General features: G+C 49.9%; 1 protein-coding gene across 2 annotated transcripts in view; it reads left to right on the forward strand.

Moving 5' to 3' along the window:
* The window catches only part of ACACB (acetyl-CoA carboxylase beta), a 1,895,698-nt gene that overhangs the window by 1,677,593 nt on the left and 197,317 nt on the right, over positions 1-20,788 (forward strand). The gene's annotated exons all lie outside the window — the stretch shown is intronic.

A 20,788-nucleotide genomic window follows, 5' to 3' on the forward strand; every position in this document is an offset into this window, starting at 1 on the left:
GCAATGTATTGTATAATGTAATGTTAAGGAGTTGTTTTGATTGCATTTGCTTCACACTGTGTGTGTTTTTCTCCTTGATTATTGTGTATTATGTATACTATGTATATTTCTGCTAACATTGGTCCATCCGTGTGCCTCGATGGCACGGAAAAAAGGGCGGAACTGATGTCATCACGCCGGCATGGGCCTATTGTAGGCGTCGGTGACGTCAGCGGAGTCGCGAGCGAAGCCGTGACTCTATGACGTCCGAGTCCACGTCGGCGCGAGGCTACAAAAGAATTTCCGAATGCTGCTGACGCAAGGGGGATATTCACAAGGTGAGGAATCCACAAGCAGATATAGTATCTACCAGAAAAAGCGTTACCGAAGGTAAGTAACTTGTTCTTCAGGATTACCTAGAACTTACAATGGCTTGCAGCCCACCCATGGAGGCTGAGCACCATAGAGACTGCGGCTTCAGCTGCAATCCTCACTCCCTTCAGTCAGATGTAGTGCACTTAAGGGCATGCTGATTTCTCCCAGAGTCCTAATAATAGGGTTATGTGGGGCTCCTTCCTTTAATGCAATTGTGGAGAGTTGGGAAACCACTGACTCTTTTTCCCTGGGGGATATATATGTATTGCAACGATGGTCTATGGTCGTATTGACTAAGAGGGTTGAAAACGAGCTAATATGCACAATGTGGACGAAGAAGAGTGCAGCAGGTTGGCACCTCTGGAGTTTTATGTCCTATGATGAGTTACAGTAGACGGTGCATTGGGCTTAAACTCTCAAGCCAAGCAGCCCTGGTTGGAGCTGTTAGATTCTGATGAATTCGAGGAAGTAGAAACGGAGCCTCATAGAGGCAGTGTGGTAGAAAGTGCCCAGTATGCTGAAGTCATTGCACTTACGAGAGAAGTTGGTGATTCATATCCCTGATATAGTTGTGGAACTAGAGGATTTCATATGTGCCTGTCTGAGAAAACATTAGCAAGCTTAGATTTCCAGGTTTCAGGGCAAAGGAAATCCTTAGGAAGGTTGTGAATCAGAGTTCTCTCAATCTGTGATGTTTAATTCCTTGCTGGTAAGCATGTCTTTCGGTCTAGCAAATGAAGGCTGTCTGCCCAATGATTCAATAGACAAAAAAGGGGAGGTGTCCTTAAGAAAACCTATGCAGCTTCTGATTTCTTCTACCATTCGTCAACATATGTAGCTTATGCTTCTAAGACTCTGCTGAAGGACTTTCAAGCACTTATTGAAGGATGCAGAACTTCTTTACACAATAGAGTTGAGAAATTGGTGGTAAAAAAACAGGGATCTGGCTGTTAATATTAGCTCCATCCAGTGAGACAACTGCCTGCTCTTCTCGCGTGACCACATCCCTTCAACTGAACTGCCTTCTAGAGTGGTTACCCACCCTACGCCATTGGCACCCATGTTTACCACCAGGCTAATTGATCTCTGGATTGAAAACATTTTCGAATCAAGATATCCTGAACTGGGATCCTAATGGGCCAACAGATGTTGATCTAAAGGTCTAAGATGTGAATGAGTTCATGGAACCACATGATATGGATGTATAAATTCCAATTCCTATTCAACTTGGACATCAGTTAGCTTGGTCGATGTCCGGCTCCAAACTCAGGAGGGGTAAACTTGGTTCTTTGCATCCCAAGGTTGTGACCACAGATGCCAGTGTAGATAAGATGAGTGGGCTAATATCCCTTAGTAGCTTGGGATTTACCATTGGGATTGATTCATTGTTTTCAACAGACACCTTTTGAGCCTTTGGGTTCAGCTTTTTTCCTTATACACTGATTACGTGATCTTTAGGCCAGGTCTGGGATTTCTTTCCTAAAGTCTATTCCAAATTTCATTTGGAGCAATACATTGCTATGTATGAGTTGGTTAATTCTCCACCTTCAGAAGATGAGGGAGATCTCCAATAGTTTGATTTCAGGAGAGCCTTGATTGTATATCTAGAGAAGACAGCAGAATTTAGACAATCAACTTTTGATCACCTTTGGTGCAGGGAAAGACGAGAGTAAGACTTCAACCGCTATGATTAGTAGATGGATTAGGGCTGCTCTTTCAATGCTTTACAAAAAAGCACGTTTAGAAGATTATCCGATGATCCTGGGGAAGTAAACATTAGGGATGGTGGAAGTTCAGTTGGTTTCCTTTCCTGAAATATGTAAAGCAGACACCTGAGTTCCCCCAGACTTTCATTCATCACTATTGTTTGAAATGTTCAGCCACTTGTTTGCAGAGTTTTTCTACTACACTATAGTCATCCCTTGTTTTTGTTGCGTGAATGTTTTGAATTCTTCAGATGTGTGAGCGATTAATTTTTTGACTACAGTATTCATAAACAGTATAGTGGGCTGTCAGTGTTAAAACTTGGAAGCTTTCTAATCCTAAGATAGGACTTGAATGAGGACGGCAGGTCATGGGAGGAATGGCCCAATTACTTACCGGTAAGCTTCATTTCTCCTTGTCCTATGCTCCTTTGTCCAACCCCTGTATCCCTCCCCTCTCCCCCAATCCAATAACTGTATTAGAGCTGTAGGATCATAGTAATTTAAGGAGGTTGGAACAGGATATTTGGGAAGGTATTGGACATTGCAGGTAGGTAAATTAGAAAAATATTTGCACGTGGGTGGAGTCTGGTCTCAACCAAGATGGCCGGCTTCTTTTAATCTTCCTCGGCTGCCCTATGCCCACTCTAAACTTATCCGAACAGGGACACCAGGCAAGCCGAGGGGCTTGTATGAGTCACCTTCACAGCAGGAAAAAAACTCTTCACTGCTCTTCCAAACGCGATGGGGAGATAAGTAGGCAGACCGGGGCTTTGGGTGAATTGCTGTGCAACACAGCCTTCTCTTTCCTCAGGCATGGCCTGCTCTAAGGCTGATAGTAACGGTCCTGCAACACATGGCGCGCCTGTTATGAGCTTACTCACTAGAATTAATATTAAATATCTAATAATTAATGAGTGCCGTAACTCAGTGAGGAGCAAAACACTCATGCAGCCATAATTTGAGGGGGAAAGATCCCCTTTGACCACCCTGAAAGCAGCAAGTACACAGGGTGTGGAGACCTAAGTAATGTGCCAGCCTCTTCAGGAACAACTGCTCACTCCAGAGATAGACCTAAAGCATCATGCTGGGTAGCAGCCCCCTTTCCTCCCCCTACAGACTATAAACTGAAGTCTGCCTAGCTCTTTCCTGGCACTGCTTATGTGCTGAGTAAGGAATCCCCCTCCACGCAACATACTGATAGATGCTCGCTGTGCAGAAAGGAACGGTCTAATCTCTGGCAGTTCTAAACAAATATATCCACTGCCAAGCCTGAACTGTACATCCAAAGTACCACTGCTAGACTAGGAATGTATGCTACCTGTCCTGAACAATATATATATGCACATTACATTAAGTGAAAAAAGGCACTTAACTACTTAGCCTCTAAGTCACCTGACATAGCCCTACTTCAGGAGATGTACCTCACACACACTGAATCAGACAAACAGAGGAGGGACTGGGTCGGTCAGGTGATAAGTAGCAATATTGTGAATAGCAAATACCCCACTTCCTTGACAGCCCCTCCCTCTTCCTCACCAAAGAGATGTGGTGTGGCGATCTTGCTTAGAAAGTCTCAACAGTATACTGTATATAAAATATGGACAGAGCCGATGGGTAGATAGGTTTTCATGAGGTTGACAACCATGAAAACTACATTGATAGTGGGCTCTGTTTATGCTGCAAACTTAAACTGGGCTGCCTTCTTTTCAAGTTTCTCATGAATACACACATTGACAGGTTTGACCCACTTGACAAAGCAAACTTTCTGGATAGAGCAGTTTTGGGGTACCTGCTTGGGGACTAAGGGCTGGTAGATCCCTGGCTCTTATAGCAGTTGAGGGAGAAGGAATATACCCTCCTTTCTTGTACAAGGAACTTACTCCAGAATTGACTACTATCTTGTCAACCACCGTGCACTGACCTTGATGAGCGACTGAACAATTGTAGAGGATGGGATTTCCAACCAAGCCTCTGTGACTTTGGTACTGAACTTAGGACATGTCGCACCTGCTGCCAAACAGTGGCGATTTAGGTTATCTCATTACAAATTGCATAAAGATTAACAAAAACTAACAACACATTTAATCTGTTATTTAGATTACAGTGAGCACTCGATCGATTCACTCCAGACCCTGTGGGCTGCATGGAAAGTTACCATCCATGAGAAATTCATGGGAGACTCAACCCTGAGAAAAAAGGGTATGCAGGGTTTGCTGCCTTCGAACTAGAAATGTCTACAATGGCCAAACAATATACATTCTAATACACTTAGTGCAGAGATGCCTCAGGGTATTGTTCTCGCTTTATAAAACCAAATCATCAAACCCACCTCTCAACTTCTCCTACAGATTGAACGAGCGTAATTTGACCTCAACTCCCACTTTACTCAAAATGCGGTATACGCCCTTTTATGGTTGACGTGGCAGCATTATGAGCAGTGAGAGAAAGCGAGCCACCTATTGGTGGCACAACTTAGGCACTCAGAAGCACACCAAATTATACCGGCAATCAGACCAAGGGCGTTGCTGATCACCCACCCTGTAGAAATAGTGAAGACATTTGCCCGATTCCTGGGGGGGTTTATAGAGTGTGGAAGCAAGTGATGACAAGCTTCCGGAACAAACCTTCCTGAACCATGTAAGCTGACCCTCCTTTTTCGAATAAGGATGGCAGATTTTAGAGGGTGACATAACGGAGGAAGAAATAGTGTCATCGATCTCTAAAATGCCCTATAGCAAAGCACTGGGGGTGGATGGCTTTCTACTGAGTTCTACAAACTGAATAAAAAAATCATGGTGCCTCTCCTCCATAAAGTATTTAAGGACTGGTGTGGGTAACAAAGCACTACTCAGCCATATCTCAAAAGAAAATAAAGATCAGACTCAATGTGATAGTTATCATCTGATATCTGTCATTAACATGGACATGAAGATCTTCGCCAAGGTACTGGCCATGAGACTTAAGAAGGTTATACCGAGCCTAATTCATGATTGTCAGGTTGACTTTGTGTCTGGACATGCTTCGAGAAACCCCATGAGGCTAGTGGCAAATGTACTTTGGAAGGTGAAGGATGCCTTGGGATGACAGAATACTGTTATCCTTAGATGGCGAAAAGGTTTTTGACCCGGTCGAATTTGACCAGATATTTGTTCCGAACCCTGCAAACGGCTGATCTGGGTCTCAAATTCCTTGCAACAATCAAATGGCTTAATTCCGACTACAGCACAGACTGACTGCTGAGGACATGTCTCAGACCTTTGCCATACACAGAGGGATAAGAAAGGGTTGTTCCTTATCTCACCTCCTTTTCTTGATTGGTGAATTGCTGCTGCAAGCGGTTCTAAACCAAAGTGAACAGAAAAAAGGCTTCGAGACAACGCTGGTCAAACTAAACTCTTGCTTTATGCAGATGATATTCTTCTCTAACTTACTGACCCGGGCAATTCAATTCCGCATTTAGTGTCCCTTATCACTTCCTTTTCTGTCTTATTGGATACAAAATTAACTAGAGGCGAAGCTCTACCTATCACAAGTTGTCCTACTTGACATCCTCCAGACGATTACATCTTCCATTGGAAGTCCTCTGAGCTTAAATACATGGGCATCCTGGTTAACAAAGGGCTGGAGGGTATGATATCAGCTAATCTGAACCTGCTAATGGCACAAATGGACAGAGATTTCCTTCGATCATCCTCGTTGCATCTCTCCTTGTGGGGTAGAGAGTCTAGGTTGTAAAAATGCTACCAGCTCCAAGATTTAATTGCATCTTCAATCTGAAAGAGACATGTTAGTGATAGATTCCTTACCTTAGAATATCCCCAGGTGTCAGGCTGGATCCAGAAAGTTTTGATTAGCAGTACCCCTGCGCGTCAGTAGGTGGCTTCCCGCGGCTCCGCGTCCATCACTGGCGTCGCAAGCGCCGAGATGACGTCACAGAGAATACTTAGGCGCCACCCATGCGCGCTGACGTCAGTTCTTTATTTTTCCGCGCCAGCAAGTGCAGATCCGAATGGAGCATGCACCTAAGTCACTTTTTGACTGCTTTTTGAGGCTTTTGTCTCACCCTTTTGTTTCTCCTAGTGCACGTAGGGATGCCTGGATTTAAGTCCTGCGGGGCCTGCTGCCGATATATGTCGGTGGCGGACCCCCTGAAAGGTTTTTCTCTACTGCCTGGAGACTGTCGAGCCATGGCCCGAAGGCCTTGAGGGAGCAGCGCCGGAATGTGCTGGAGGTCTGGCATTCGTCACACTGCCGCTCCTGGTCTAGGGGCCGTTCCTGGGACCGAAGTTGTCGCCCCTGGGGCTCCATGTCTTCACCCTTGGATTCCGGTAGGCGACGTCATAAAAGGTATGCAACTGTTACCACGCAACTTTTACCACGCATACTGTTACAACGCACACCATTACAACGCAGGATCCTTTACAACGCATGCCTTTACAACGCATGTCATTACATCGCAGATACTATTACAACGCATGCCATTACAACGTAAGTATAGGTAAGTATATCATTTTTTCTAACCTTTTTTTTAATTACCAAAATATTAAAAATAAATTAAAAAAATTAAAGTAATTTTATATATAGTTTGGGTTTTGGGGTACAGGGGTATTTTTAGGGTTCAGGGCTGGGTTTGGGTTTTGGGGTACAGGGGTATTTTTTGGGTTCAGGTTTGGGGTACAGGGGTATTTTTAGGGTTCAGGGCTGGGTTTGGGTTTTGGGGTACAGGGGTATTTTTAGGGTTCAGGGCTGGGTTTGGGTTTTGGGGTACAGGGGTATTTTTAGGGTCTAGGGTTCAGGGTTGGGTTTGGGTTTTGGGGTACAGGGGTATTTTTAGGGTTCAGGGCTAGGTTTGGGTTTTGGGGTACAGGGGTATTTTTAGGGTTCAGGTTTGGGTTTTGGGGTACAGGGGTATTTTTAGGGTTCAGGGCTGGGTTTAGGTTTTGGGGTACAGGGGTATTTTTAGGGTTCAGGGCTGGGTTTGGGTTTTGGAGTACAGGGGTATTTTTTGGCTTCAGGGTTGGGTTTGGGTTTTGGGGTACAGGGGTATTTTTAGGGTTCAGGACTGGGTTTGGGTTTTGGAGTACAGGGGTATTTTTAGGGTTCAGGTTTGGGTTTTGGGGTACAGGGCTATTTTTAGGGTTCAGGGCTGGGTTTGGGTTATGGGGTACAGGGGTATTTTAAGGGTTCAGTTTTATAAAAATAATTATTAAATAAAATTAATTAAATATTTATTTATTACATTTAAAAAAAAAATAATATAATATAAAAAAATAATATACTTACCTATACTTGCGTTGTAATGGCATGCGTTGTAAAGGCATTTGTTGTAAAGGATCCTGCGTTGTAAATTTTGCGTTGTAATGGTATGCGTGGTAAAAGTATGCATTTTAACGTCATACATCCGTCATAAAAAGAAGTCGAAGAAGCGTCTTCGCTCTCTGACGTCCCCCTGGCCGCTCAACGGATGCGGACGAGGTAAGCAAGGGTTTTGCCCCTGCGGCTCCTCTGGAGCCTGGGAGTCCTGCGGCCTACCCGGAACAGGTGCTAGAGTTTCTTGCTGCCATGGCCTACCTTTTTAGGCCTAGGGCTCCCGCCGGCCCGCCTCTGGGCCCCGCGGTCCTGTGTCCAGATCCTGTTGGCACCGCGTGCGGATCCGGCATCGGTGCCACACGATCCTACGCAGTTGGCTCTGACTCCGGCCCCACAAGGTCCGGCGCTGCCGGGTCAGGCCCCAGCGCCGCCCTCGGTGCTGCAGTGGGTGCCGTTCATTCCACCCTTGCCCCGGTTCCAGGACCATTTTGTTCCTGCCTGGGAAGCGGTGCAGGTCCGGAGCCGTTCTTGGCGCCGTTTGTCCCTTCTCCGGCTCTGCTGCCACGACCGGCCCCTCCTGCAGAGGAGGACTGGGAGGGATCCGAGGACCCTCTTGCCCGGCAGTGTGACTCCGAGCAGGATTGGGTGGACGACCTGGAGGACGCAGGTGACCTCAATGTCTCTTCTGACCCGGAGTTTGCCTCTCCCCTGCCTATGATGGAGGACGGCGCTTCCTACACAATGGTGCTCCGTCGGGCTGCTGAGACCCTTAACCTCGACCTCCCCACAGTGGCCCTCAAAACTAACCTCCTCACCAGACGGCGTCTACGTCGTCTGAGCGTTGCTTCCCTCCAATGATGCCCTTACGAGAGTTCTCTTGGGCACTTGGTCGCGGTCGGCCACGCGGGCCCCTGTGGATAAGAATGTCGCCAGACGCCACCGCCCGGCGCCTCCACCTTTCTGACCACTCATCCCACGCCTGAGAGTCTGGTCATCCAGACCTCGACATCGCAGAGTGCCTTTCCCACGGCCCCGCCGGATAAGGACTTTAAGAAACTGGAACAGTTTGGTAATCGGTTGTTCTCTTCAGCCAGCTTGGGGCTGCGGTCGGTGAAAACCGCCTGCTTATTGGGCCGCTACCCACGCAGTATGGGAAACTGTTGCTCAGGTGTTGCCTCTGTGTCCTGAAGAGGCACCCAGGCACGTTCCTTTAACAAGCCTGTGCAGAACCAGCCTCAGAGCGGCCGTGGTTGCTTCCGCAGGGGTGGGTCTGGGAATCAGCGTGCGGGTCAGTCCTCCTCCACCCCCACTACTCCTACCTCCAAAACTTCCTAGTCCGAGCTTCGTTGAGCACCACACGCCGGTGGGTGGCAGGATCCGCCACCACCTCCCCCTCTGGCATGATATTACATCGGACAAGTGGGTGCTGCAGATAATCCGCAAGGGTTACTCCTTTCCCTTTCAGTCCTCACCTCCAGCCATGCCGCCTCGATGCCACCGCATGTCGGGGGATCATTTGGTTCTTCTTCAACAGGAAGTCACTGCCCTTTTGGCCAAGGGGGCCATTGAGTGCTTTCCTGGGCAGGAAGTAGGGAGTGGTTGTTATTCCCACGACTTTCTGGTCCCCAAGAAGGACAAGGGGGGGCCTGTGCCCCATCTTGGACCTCCGGGACGTCAATCGCTTCCTCCGGAAGGAGAACTTCAAAATGCTGACTCTGGCTCAGGTCCTGGCTGCCTTGACCATGGAGACTGGATGGTATTGTTGGACTTGCAGGATGCTTATTTTCACATCCCCGTCCTGCCGACCCTCCGACGTTACCTGCGGTTCACGGTAGGCTAGGAGCATTTTCAGTTTGCTGTGCTCCCCTTCAGCCTTACCAGTGCCCCTCAGGTGTTCACGAAGGTGATGGTGGTGGTCGCGGCTCACCTGCGCAGGTCGGGGGCGTCAGTCTTCCCCTACCTCGATGACTGGTTGTTAAAGGCGGGCTCGCCACAAGCAGTCGTCAACCACCTTCAGACTACGGCCGACCTCCTGCAGTTGCTGGGGTTCTCCATCAACGTGCCAAAGGCACATCTGAGTCCCTTTCATCGGAGCGGTTCTGGATTCAACGCTGTTTCGGGTTTATCCTCCCAAGCAGCGAGTCCGGGATATTCAGGCTATGATTCCAATCTTTCGGCCTCTATCACAGGTTTCAAGCAGGATGACCCTCCGGCTCCTGGGCCTGATGACCTCATGCATCCTGCTGGTGACACATGCCAGATGGCATATGCAGGCTCTGCAGTGGGACCTGAAGTTCCAGTGGGCGCAGCATCTGGGCAACTTGTCCAATCATGTCCAGATCTCGGAGGACACTGCTCAACAATTGCAGTGGTGGCTCACGAATCGAGATTGGGTCAGTGGCAGATCCCTCTCCCTTCCCCAACCGGAGCACACAGTGGTGACGGATGCGTCCCTCCTGGGATGGAGTGGCCACTTGGGAGAGGCGGAGATCAGAGGCCTCTGGTCTCCGGCGGAGTCTCGGCTCCATATCAACCTTTTGGAGCTGTGGGCGATCCGACTTGCACTGAAGACATTCCTTCCTTCTGTCTGGGGAAGTGTAGTGCAGGTGTTCACGGACAACACCACCGCCATGTGCTATTGCAACAAATAGGGCAGGGTGGGATCCTGGACCCTTTGTCAGGAGGCTCTGCGCCTCTGGACATGGCTGGAACATCAAGGCATTACCTTGGTGGTTCAACCCCTGGCAGGTTCTCTGAACGCCAGGGCAGACAAACTCACCCGCCGATGCTTGATGGATCACGAATGGCGTCTGAACTCGGACGTGACGCAAGGTCTCTTTCAGCAGTGGGGAGAGCCTTGGTTAGATCTATTCGCCACTGAAGAGAACACGCAATGTCATTAATTCTGAGTGTTGGAATTTCAAAGGCGGTGCTAGCTCGGCGACGCTTTTCGTCACAAGTGGAGCTGCGGTCTGTTGTACGCCTTTCCGCCTATGCCACTTCTGCCCAGAGTGCTAAAGAAGATCCGGCGCGATTGGGCCCAAGTCATCCTTGTGGCTCCGGATTGGGCACGAAGATACTTGTATCCCTAGCTACTCAGCATGGTGATCGATCCCCCGATCCGACTGCCTCTTAGGGAGGATCTTCTGTCGCAGCAGCAGGGGACGGTCCTTCACCCGAACCTGTCCAGCCTCCACCTCCATGCGTGGAGATTGAGCGGCGACAGTTGACACCTTTTGATCTTCCTCCTGAAGTCTGTGATGTCATTCTGGCAGCCAGGCGTCCCTCCACTAAAATGGTATACGCCTGCCGGTGGAACAAGTTTATGGCATGATGCACAGCTAAGACTGTGGATCCCCTTTCTGCCCCCCTTTCAGAGGTTCTTCTGTTCCTTCTCTCCTTAGCCCAGCAGGGCTCTGCACTGGGCACTATCAAAGGTTATCTTTCGGCCATCTCCGCCTTTCTACGGCTTCCAGATCAGCCTTCGCTTTTCCCAGTTGTTTACCGTTTTCTTAAAGGCACTACACATACATTTTCACCTGTACCCTTCATAATCCCTCAATGGGACTTGAATCTTGTTTTTTTTTTATGTAAAACATTTTTTATTGAGAAAGAAACAAACATCAGCAATAGCATGACAGGTCAGAGGGAGCATCTCATTCGGCATCGTTGGTACAGTAGGTGAGTTCACAAAAATACATTTACACTGTCCATCGCTGGGGCCAAGGGAGGCTGACATATGTCTCCATGGTAGGAATTCCATGGGCCCCACACCGAGACCATTTCTTAGGGCACCCACCTGCAACATACACAGCCTTTTCTCTAAACATTGCCCAGTCCAGGTCCTTTTCCCAATCCTGAGCCGAGGCTGGGCAATATTCCTCTTAGCCAGCATTAGCCCCAGCGTTACCCACTGCGTCATGCAAACGTTCAAATCAGTTGGCTCCTAAATATTCAGAAGACACCTACGGGCCTCCACTCGGAGCTGCACAGACAGAACAGTGTTGATAATGTCGTGAATTTTACCCCAGAAGAGTTGGATGTGTGTGCACTCCCAAACAATGTGAAAAAAGATACCGGGCTGGCCACATCCCCGCCTGCAGGCGCCTGCATCTATCCTTCCCATTTGTACCAGTTGGGGCCCTGTTACATAAATACGATGGAGAAGTTTTTGCTGGTCAAGGCGGAGACGAGCTGGTATTGCTAAGACTCTGGGGGAGGAGACTGCCTCCTGCCATTCCTCGTCATCCATTTCTATACCATCTCTGTTCCATTTCTCTCGGAGAACCTTAAGAGGGTCCGAGGTGTTATTCACCAATTTTTTATATATCAGGGAGATGGTGCTATCAGGGTGATGACCATCCAGTACTCTAACTTCCAATGGGGATGAGTCCGGCAACGTGGTCCCCGGCTGAAGGTGTGTGCAAAGTGCATGTCGTACCTGCATGTAGCAAAAACGTTCCGATTCAGCCATGTGATATTGTTTCTGTAGCGCTGCAAAGGGCTTAATATCAGTTTTGTCCCACAGATCCCCTATGCAGGTGATACCTATAAGATCCCATCTGTCGAACCCCTTACTCTTCCACAGGTCACCCAGTTGCTCGGAATCCCATAGTGGCGTTGCGAGCATTAGCTTCCGTCTCCAACCCAAACGGGAGGTAGCAGCGTGCCAAACGTGCACTGTATGTTTAGTGGGGCCCGGTAGTGGATAGCGCCGGGGCCTAGAGTAGAGGGCTCTACTGAAGGTCCCCCCTGAGAGAAGCCACCTATCCATATTGTATCCCGGGTTACCGGGCTGGGCATAAGTGCAATGGTTAATGGAGGACAGGTGAGATGCCCAGTAATACAATTTTATATCCGGGAGGCTAATGCCCCCGTCGTACCAGTTCAATGATAGTTTAGCGAGGGCAATACGAGGTTTACCATTCCATAGTAGATCTCGCTGGAGGCTCTTGACCTCCCAGAAATATGGCTCAGGTATCGGATCCATGGAGTTCTGGAGTGCATACAGAAATCTGGGCAGGGACATCATCTTAAACAGGGCAGCCTTCCTCAGTAGGGAGAGGTGAAGAGTCTTCCGCCTGGCAATATCTTTGCGTAGCTGGATCAGTGGGGGCCGGAGGTTACCAGAATAGCTGAGAGAAGGATCCAAAGATAGGAAGATACCCAAATACGTAAACCCGTCAGTACGAGTCTGAAGGGGGCACCCACGCAGCGCAATCGGAGGCCCGCACGCCACTACAAACATGAGGGATTTCCTCCAGTTTATGGAATAACCGGAATACCCTCCAAAAATGGTAAAAATGTCCAAAACCACACTCAAGGACCTCCTGGGGGAGGTTAAATACAGGAGGATGTCATCGGCATAGAGGGAGATCCGGTCCTCCCAATCCAAGGACCAACACATGCCCCTAATCATCAAGTCTGGACAAATCCAAGCTGCCAGTGGCTCCAACGCTAAAGCAAATAATAGGGGGGGGACAGAGGGGCAGCCCGGACTGGTCCCTCTGCCCAGCCAGAAAGTAGCTGACTTCTTGTTGTTAACCGCCACCTGGGCCATAGGATGGGAGTACAATAACTGCACCCATTGAATGTACTTTGGACTAAATCCCAGTTTCTCCAACACAGTCCACAGGTATGGCTACTCGATGGTGTCAAAGGCCATAACTGCATCCAGGGAAACTATAACTGCCGATTTCAATATAGAAGACGCCCTGCTCAATACCCTGTGAACTCTGCGCAGGTTTGGCGGCGTGTTACGGTGCGGTATGAAACCTGACTGGTCCAGATGGACCATGGTCCCAATCACCGGCAGGAGTCGAGTAGCAAGAACCTTAGCAAGGATTTTGGGCTCCTCATTCAGTAGAGAGATCGGTCTGTATTAGCAACATCCGGTCTTGGGCTTTACTTCCTTGTGTATGGTAACTATAGTGGCAGTCCGCTGATCCAATGGCAAGATGCCCGTTTACCTCGAGTCCTCGTACATGGTCTGCAGGTAAGGGGACAATTTGTCCGATTTATGCTTGTACAATTTGATCAGTAACCTGTTGGAGTCCGTGGCTTTGCCCGGCTTAAGCGAATGAATTGCTGCCGCTACCTCCTCGTTAGATATGTCGCTGTCCATGAGGTCACATTCGACCCCCGACAGTTTGGGTATAGTAATGTCAGCAAGCAGCTGGCGGGAGTCCTCAACGGGGTAGGGAGCAACTGAGGTGTAGACAGCCTGAAAATGGGCTGCAAAGGGGTCCACAATTGCTTGCGGGTCTGAAAGGGAATTACCCTCAGGACCTCGAAGTTCCGGAACAAGTCTACTTGACCATTCCTTCTTGCCCAACCAGGCCAAGAGTTTCCCAGCCTTATCGCCCACCTCATACACTCGCCCCTGGACAGCTCTGCCTATGGCCCTTGGCTTGTCTGTCGCTAGCGGCCTGTATTCCTGTTGTTTAAGTTTGAGAAGATGAAGGTTGCCAGGTGTGACGTCCATTTCCAAATCCGCCTCCAGCCTCCTCACCTCTGCCTCCAGTGCTACCAACTCTTTACGCTGTTCCTTCTTCTTCCCCGAGATTAGTGAAAGGGCCTGACCCCGTATCACCATCTTGAATGCCTCCCAGAGCACCTAGGGGGACTCAACCGAGCCCTCATTCTCATTAAAGTAATTCTCAATGGCCTTAAGGAGCTCCCGCCGGACATGGGGATCACGCAGATACCACGGATTGATGGGGTCCACACATCTCACCTGTTGGAAACCGAGCGTCAAGTGGAGCCATACCGGCGAGTGATCTGAAAGGCCTCTGGCTAGGTGTATTATCTCCCGGACATGAGAGATTTGGGAAGCGGGTTAAATAAAGTAGTCAATTCTGGATAGACTCCTGTGAGCACCAGAGTGAAAAGTATACTGGGAGGTGTCAGGATGAAAAGCCCTCCACCCATCCGCCAACCCCATGAAATCTAAAAATTCAGGCAACCAGCTGTGTGAGTGGGGGAGATCGCGCGGAGGGTGCCGGTCCAGATCTCCAGAGACCACCGAATTAAAGTCCCCTCCCATCACCAAGAGGCCTTCTGGAAATTCCAACAGCAGCGTACCCAAGTCCCTAAATGTGGTGACTTGAAGGCCCGGGGGTACATAAATCGAAAGAAAGGTGACCGGACTGCCCTCCAACGTGCCCGAGACTCTGATATATTGTCCTCTCGCATCCGCCCAAGTATCCTGCACCACAAGGGGGAAGGACTTTTTCATCAGTATGCCAACTCCCCTGGAGCCCGTGGTGAAACCTGCGTGAACCAGCAAGACGTAGCCCCCTCTATGCAATGCTTTACAGGTGTTTCTGATCAAATGGGTTTCCTGCAACAAAACGACGTTAGGTACCTGTAGATTAATGCACTGAAGAAGTACACTACGCTTTATCTTATCCCCCAACCCATTGACATTCCAACTCATCAATTTAATCCCACTTTACCCAACCGATGCCATCTCCAAGTTTACTGAAAATCCCAGAATGCAATGCTGCTCCCCCAATCAATGTATCCCTAACCACTGCTGATGCAACCCAAATTACAACCAAAGAGTTAAACAAACCATCCCAACTCCCCCCCACCCCGCAGCCCTGCCCTCTGGGCTTAGAACTGCCCATAAAAAAAACCTTGCAGAGTGCCTGTCGCCCCAGAACAATTTCAAGAAAAAAAAACTATAACGGGGGGGGGCAGGGTCCATCCCACCTGATCCCAGATGGTCCACGGCTTATCCCTTCAAAACATATACCACAGGTCGTTTCGAAATCACTCACCAATCGACCACTAGTCTAAAAGGAGCCCCCCATCCGTTCCCATCGCTCACCCCACACTGCAAACAATACAAATCTGTTCATTGGCAATTCACAGCAAACAGTACAAGCCCAACCAGTGGACGGGCGTCTTCTCAGACCGACTGACTATTGTCGGTGCCACCCCCACCTTGATTGGCCAGGCTCCTCGCTCCCCTGCTTTCAACCCAGTCTGCTGCTGCCTCGGGATGGTCGAAAAACCATACACGCCCATCCACCTCAATCCGAAGACGGGCAGGGAACAACATGGAATACTTCATGCCCTGATCAACATGAACGATCATCTTTGTCTCTGTACCCGTTGGGTGAAGTCCGGAAAAAAGGCGATATCCGAGTTCTCATACCGCAGGGCGGCACCAGCTCTGGAGTTTTGAAGGATAAAGTCCATGTCGTGGAAATTCAGGACCCGCGCCAACATGGGCTGCGGGGGAGCGTCCAGTTTGGGACGGCCGCTGGGGATCCTGTGGGCGCATTTAACGACGAAGAACTTACTGAGGCCTTTAGGTTGCAAGTGTTTTAGAATGAGGTCCTCCACAAAAAGGTCTGGTGCTTGCCCCTCCGCCTTCTCCGGAACCCCAAGAATGCTAAGATTGTTTCGACGCAGGCGGCTGAAGTTCCCTTACCGCCCCCTGGAGCTGCAAAACATCTTCTACCAGGCTGGCCGTCGTGAGTTCCACTTGTTTGACCTTTTCGTTGAGCTTGCCCATGTCAGCTCTAATGAGGTTGACCTCGATAGCCACAGTGTCCAGGAAGGTCTTGACTCCTGTGATGGCGGCCATGACATCTTTGAGCTGGATTTCCTGCTCCTCCTCGCCCAGTCCCCCGGAGCCGGAGTCCCTGGGCGCTCTGGCCTGCTGCGCCTCCTTAGGTATGGTATACCGGTCCAGTTTGTTGGACTGCATAGTCTTGGAACCGCGGGCCCCCGTAGTCTTGGCGCAGTCCATATTAACCTGCTCCGAACTGCTCTAACTTGAAGATCTTCAAGCGCGGCAAGGTTGCACGGGGCAGGACGTCGAGTTCTCTTCCGCGACTGAGCAAGGAGGTCAGAGACAAGGACTGCGCAGGATGAACTTCACTGCTAGGGATGCGCCGTCGACGTCTACCACCCTATGGCTGGTGCCTCCTGCCCGCACGCCACCATGCGTTCCAATGCCACCCAGGCATGCCACCACCGGACCCAGTCTCCGCCACCGGACCCAGTCTCCGCCACCGGTTCCAGTCTCTGTCATCGGTTCTACAGCTCCCTCCCCAGTGCCGTGGGCGAGTGCCGCGTGAGTACTCCTTCAGGGAGGGATGCGCAGCTATGTCCCATTCATAGAGGCAGGCCGAGGTGGTGTCATTGGTCCAAACAGGGACGTGATGTGCACATAGGCCCACCAGATATTTTCCAGGGCAAAAAAAGGGGGGGGCTAGACCGCCACACGGTCCCCACTCGGACTCCCTTCCAGGTGAATGAGCCCACTGCCCAGACTCCGGATGCAGGCAGCACCACCGTCTTTGCTGGTGCCTTGGGACTCGGCACGGCAAGCTGCACCAAACCACACCAAGCTCTGGATTGTCCCAGCTCCTCTGGCTCGGGGTATTACAGGCCAAGGCGGGGGGGAGCAATCCTCCTCAGCAGCTCAATTACGCCAGTCCGGGTGCTCGGTAAAGGTCCCCTGCGGCTTAAGGGACTCTTCTTGCAGTTCTGGGCAGCGCGCTGAGTAATTGCGCCACCGCCGTGCACCAATAGCCTGCCCAGAGCGTCCCGCTGGGGATCACAGCCAGCAGGGGGGGTACAAGCTGAAGGCTCCGGCGCAAGACCCAGCGTCCACAGGGAGGGTCAAAGTCTTTCACATTACGGGGGCAAAGAGTGCATCTGACTTGAGAGAGGAGGCGCCGCCATCGTACTTCACGTGGTCAGCTCGCCCCGCCTTGCCCCCAGTCCGCCTGTCTTTCTGCGGCGTCAGAGCCCCCTCACGGCTCCCTAGTCGCTGCTGCAGCTTCCACAGTGGGTTGTTATTTCTCCACCCAGGCTGTGCGATCCTGGGGGCCCCCTTTGTCGGCTCCTCAAGCCACAGCGCCACTGCAGGGTGTTCAAGAGCAGGTCGGAGCTCCTCCCCCGGATAGGCTCAACACTTGTCGTCCCGGCTTCGGGCCAGTTGCAGGCCGAGTCATCCAGGCACGATTTTTTCACCACTGGGCCCCCTCCAAACCCTGGGACTGGCGGGATGGGCTCCGCAGACGTTCCGGTCTAGGAAACTGTCCAGGGATGTAACAGATCAAGGTCAGGATAGATGCGGGCTAGGACGGATGACGGAGCCCTCTCCGTGCACGGCCATCTTCATCCGGTGCTTGGCCACGCCCCCCTTGATTCTTGTCTTGACTTTTCTGATGTGCGCTCCCTTTGAGCCCCTTCATAACTGTCCTTTACGTCTTCTCATTCTTAAGACGGCTTTCCTGGTAGCTATCGCCTCTGCCAGAAGAGTGAGTGAGTTCCAGGCTCTTTTTTCCAAACCGCTTGAAAAGTATCACTCTTAGGCAATCTAAGATTTGAAAACCAATAAACAATTTTTAAATGTGGCACAATATAAAATGTGAAGAACTAACAACCAATGATTAAAAAAATGTACAGTTTTTAATAATTGTTAAAAATCCCAATAAAGGGAGTTACACAATGCATACAATAATGAACATTAAAAAGGGGAGGTGACAAGATCTTTCAATTTTATCTCAAAGACTTAAAAGTGGCAAAAATCTTTCAATTCTCTATTGATGCGTGTTTCGTCGTATTACACGCCTTCTTCAGAAATAGCCACAATACATTCTGTAGAACTTTTGAGAATCGAACAGTTTCTAATCCCAGGGTTTTCAATTGCTTTCGAACAGAGGAAACGAAGTATAATTACGTTCAATTGAAGATCTATTAATTCTTGGTTAGAGTTGCGAGATATCTTAGGCTTGGAAGTAGGCAACCGATATAAAAAGCTATGTCTCTCTTCACAGGATGCAATAGGATACCGCTGCAACTTGTTATACTTTCACAAGGGTTTGGAGACGTAGAACAATATCCAGCGTCTTCGATTAAGGTAAAAACAGGTTTTCTCTATAAGTCGCTAAGCCGAGTCCAGGTTATTCAGGATATGTTCCAGAAATTTTTATCTCAATCCTGGGTCTCAGTGAGGATGGCTCTAAGGCTTCTTGGATTACTTGTCTTTGCCAACCTCCTCATCCTGAACACAAGATGGCATATTCAAGCCCTTCAGTTAAACCTCAGGTTTCAGTGCGCTCAGCATTGGGGCTGCCTACTCGACTCAATCCAGATCTTTTCTGAGACACTTCAGGATCTTCTGTACTGACAGACAATCTCCAGCCTGACCTGCGACATGTCACACTCCCTTCACCACCCTGATTTAAAAATTGACAGATGGAGGAGGGTCTTAGCGAGCATCCGAGATGGCCGCGTGAGCACAGGGCTCCCGAGACCCTTGCCACCCTTCGCACATATCCCGGAAGATATCCTGATTCTGAATACGTGCTATCGGAGATGAACTTCGGCTGACACTTTTGCTCTTTTAAAAATGTAATTTGGACTTCGGGAACCGCAGCTACGTTGATCTGAACTTTTGAGGCCCACCCCATAGCGAAGCCGAGGGCTTGACCTACTAAGACGCCTGGAAGTAGTTGAACAACAACGGCCTGAGGGACTTCCCCCAATAGCCTCGCACTAACTTTCACTTTCGTTTTTGTGTCCTGGTTCTATCAGATCGCAAGACGGTTCCGGTCTGCCCGGGGCCAAGCACGGCTCTGCCTCTCCATCGTGTGCCGGCGGTCGTGAGTGCTTTTGTATTGGGCTATGTTGTTACCCATGCCACTTGTGCCCACTTTTGAAGACTCTGTAGTCTGCTCGTGAATGGCCATTTTCACCAGGTCTCGCGGGCCCCTTCGGGGCGCACTTTCCAAGATGGCTAACAGAGCTGACAATGAGAAGCGGAAAACTAAAACGCCTCTACGCGGGGGACCGATCCAAACTAATGTCATGGATCGCTATACCCATCCTAAGGGGTCCCCTGGTGGTACCAGCCGCATTCTGGAAGAGGCCAAGGAAGACCCGGCTTCGTCGGACGAATGACTCTCCAGGATGTCATGGGCGCCATTGCCAGCATGAAGGCTTTCATTGGCCAGCAATATGAAGCTCTCCCTCTTAAAATCGACACAGTAGCCATCGATGTTACCCTGATCAGAGCTGACTTGTCCAAGACCAATGAAAGGGTCAAGTCGCTAGATTTAACCTCTTCAATGCTAATGACAAGGGTAACTCGTCATGCACTGCCCATTCATTTCAATGGAAATCTCATTATATAGCCTAAGAGGCCTTAGCAGCCAAGTGGTTAAAGACCTCTGGCCTCACGACCGACGTGTCAGAAATACAGACTGAAATCGGTAATCTGCGAGCCTCCAACGACCTCGTGGCTCACCGACTGGAGGACTTCGAAAACAGGGCCAGACGTAACAATATACGCAATTTTGGCGTCCCTGAAAACCTCGAAAATCCCGCAACGGATCTCCTTGTTGAAGACCTCGTCCTAAATAACCTCGCCCCTACAGGTCTGAGCAAATTCTTCGCCTTGGAGCGCGCCATCGAGTGCCGGGTGGGAAACCAAAGCCGGGTGCCCCTCCGAGGCCTATCATTGCCAGGCTCTTTCATTTCAGAGACAGAGACGCTATCCTGCAGGCCTCGAGGGTGAGCGGCCCTGTAAAGTTCGAAAACACAACAGTGAGCTTCTACCTGGACTCCACCCAGCTTGTTCAAAGGCAAAGAATGGGATTTCAGGGAGTGAAGCGAAGACTGCGAGAAGTGGGCCTGAAATATGCGATGCTATTTCCAACTAGGCTTCGTGTCGAATACGAGGACCGGACGTTTTTCTTTGACCGTCCTGAAAGTGTTAGTGACTGGCTGGATGCCCTACCTACGCAGAACAATCGAACTGAGCACCCTGGTGGTGCTGAGGGTGGTGTGCCGGAGCAAGAATGACACTATGGTTCCCGAATTCCAAACAATTGACTTATTACACAGCTGGGTTCGATGATTCCAATATTATTGTCTTTCACTGATGTATGCCCGAGGGTGGCGGGGGGAATGAGACTCTTTCCTCTTCCGGGTTTCTTTTCGTAGACTAGTTTAATGTTAGGGCGACAGGCACACTGCAAGTTGGGGTGGCTTCTGAGTCTAACGCAGGGGTGCAGGGTGGGTGGTGTTGTAACGGGTTCAAGTTTGTGGGTGGAGGGGGGAGTTTGTGTGTTTGTTATTTTCTTTCAGGGCAACGTATTGTTTTCTTTTTTGATCGGGTCATTGTGTTCTCTGTGGGGTGGATTCTGCATTCCTTACCGGGATGAGGTGTAGTGGGTTGAGGCTAATGTCTTGGAATGTCAATGGATTGGGTGATAGTATAAAACGTGGGGTGGTGCTACAGTTCTTGCAACGCTTTTCCCCTGATGTTGTTCTCCTACAGGAAACACATTTGATTGGGAACGTGTGTCCCGTTATGAACAGACGGGGGTATCGTCTTGCTGCACACTCGGGATTTACTTCTGGTTCTAGGGGTGTGGGCATCCTCG

The sequence above is a fragment of the Lissotriton vulgaris genome, chromosome 11 (assembly GCF_964263255.1).
Source record: "Lissotriton vulgaris chromosome 11, aLisVul1.2, whole genome shotgun sequence".
Lineage (NCBI taxonomy): Eukaryota > Metazoa > Chordata > Amphibia > Caudata > Salamandridae > Lissotriton > Lissotriton vulgaris.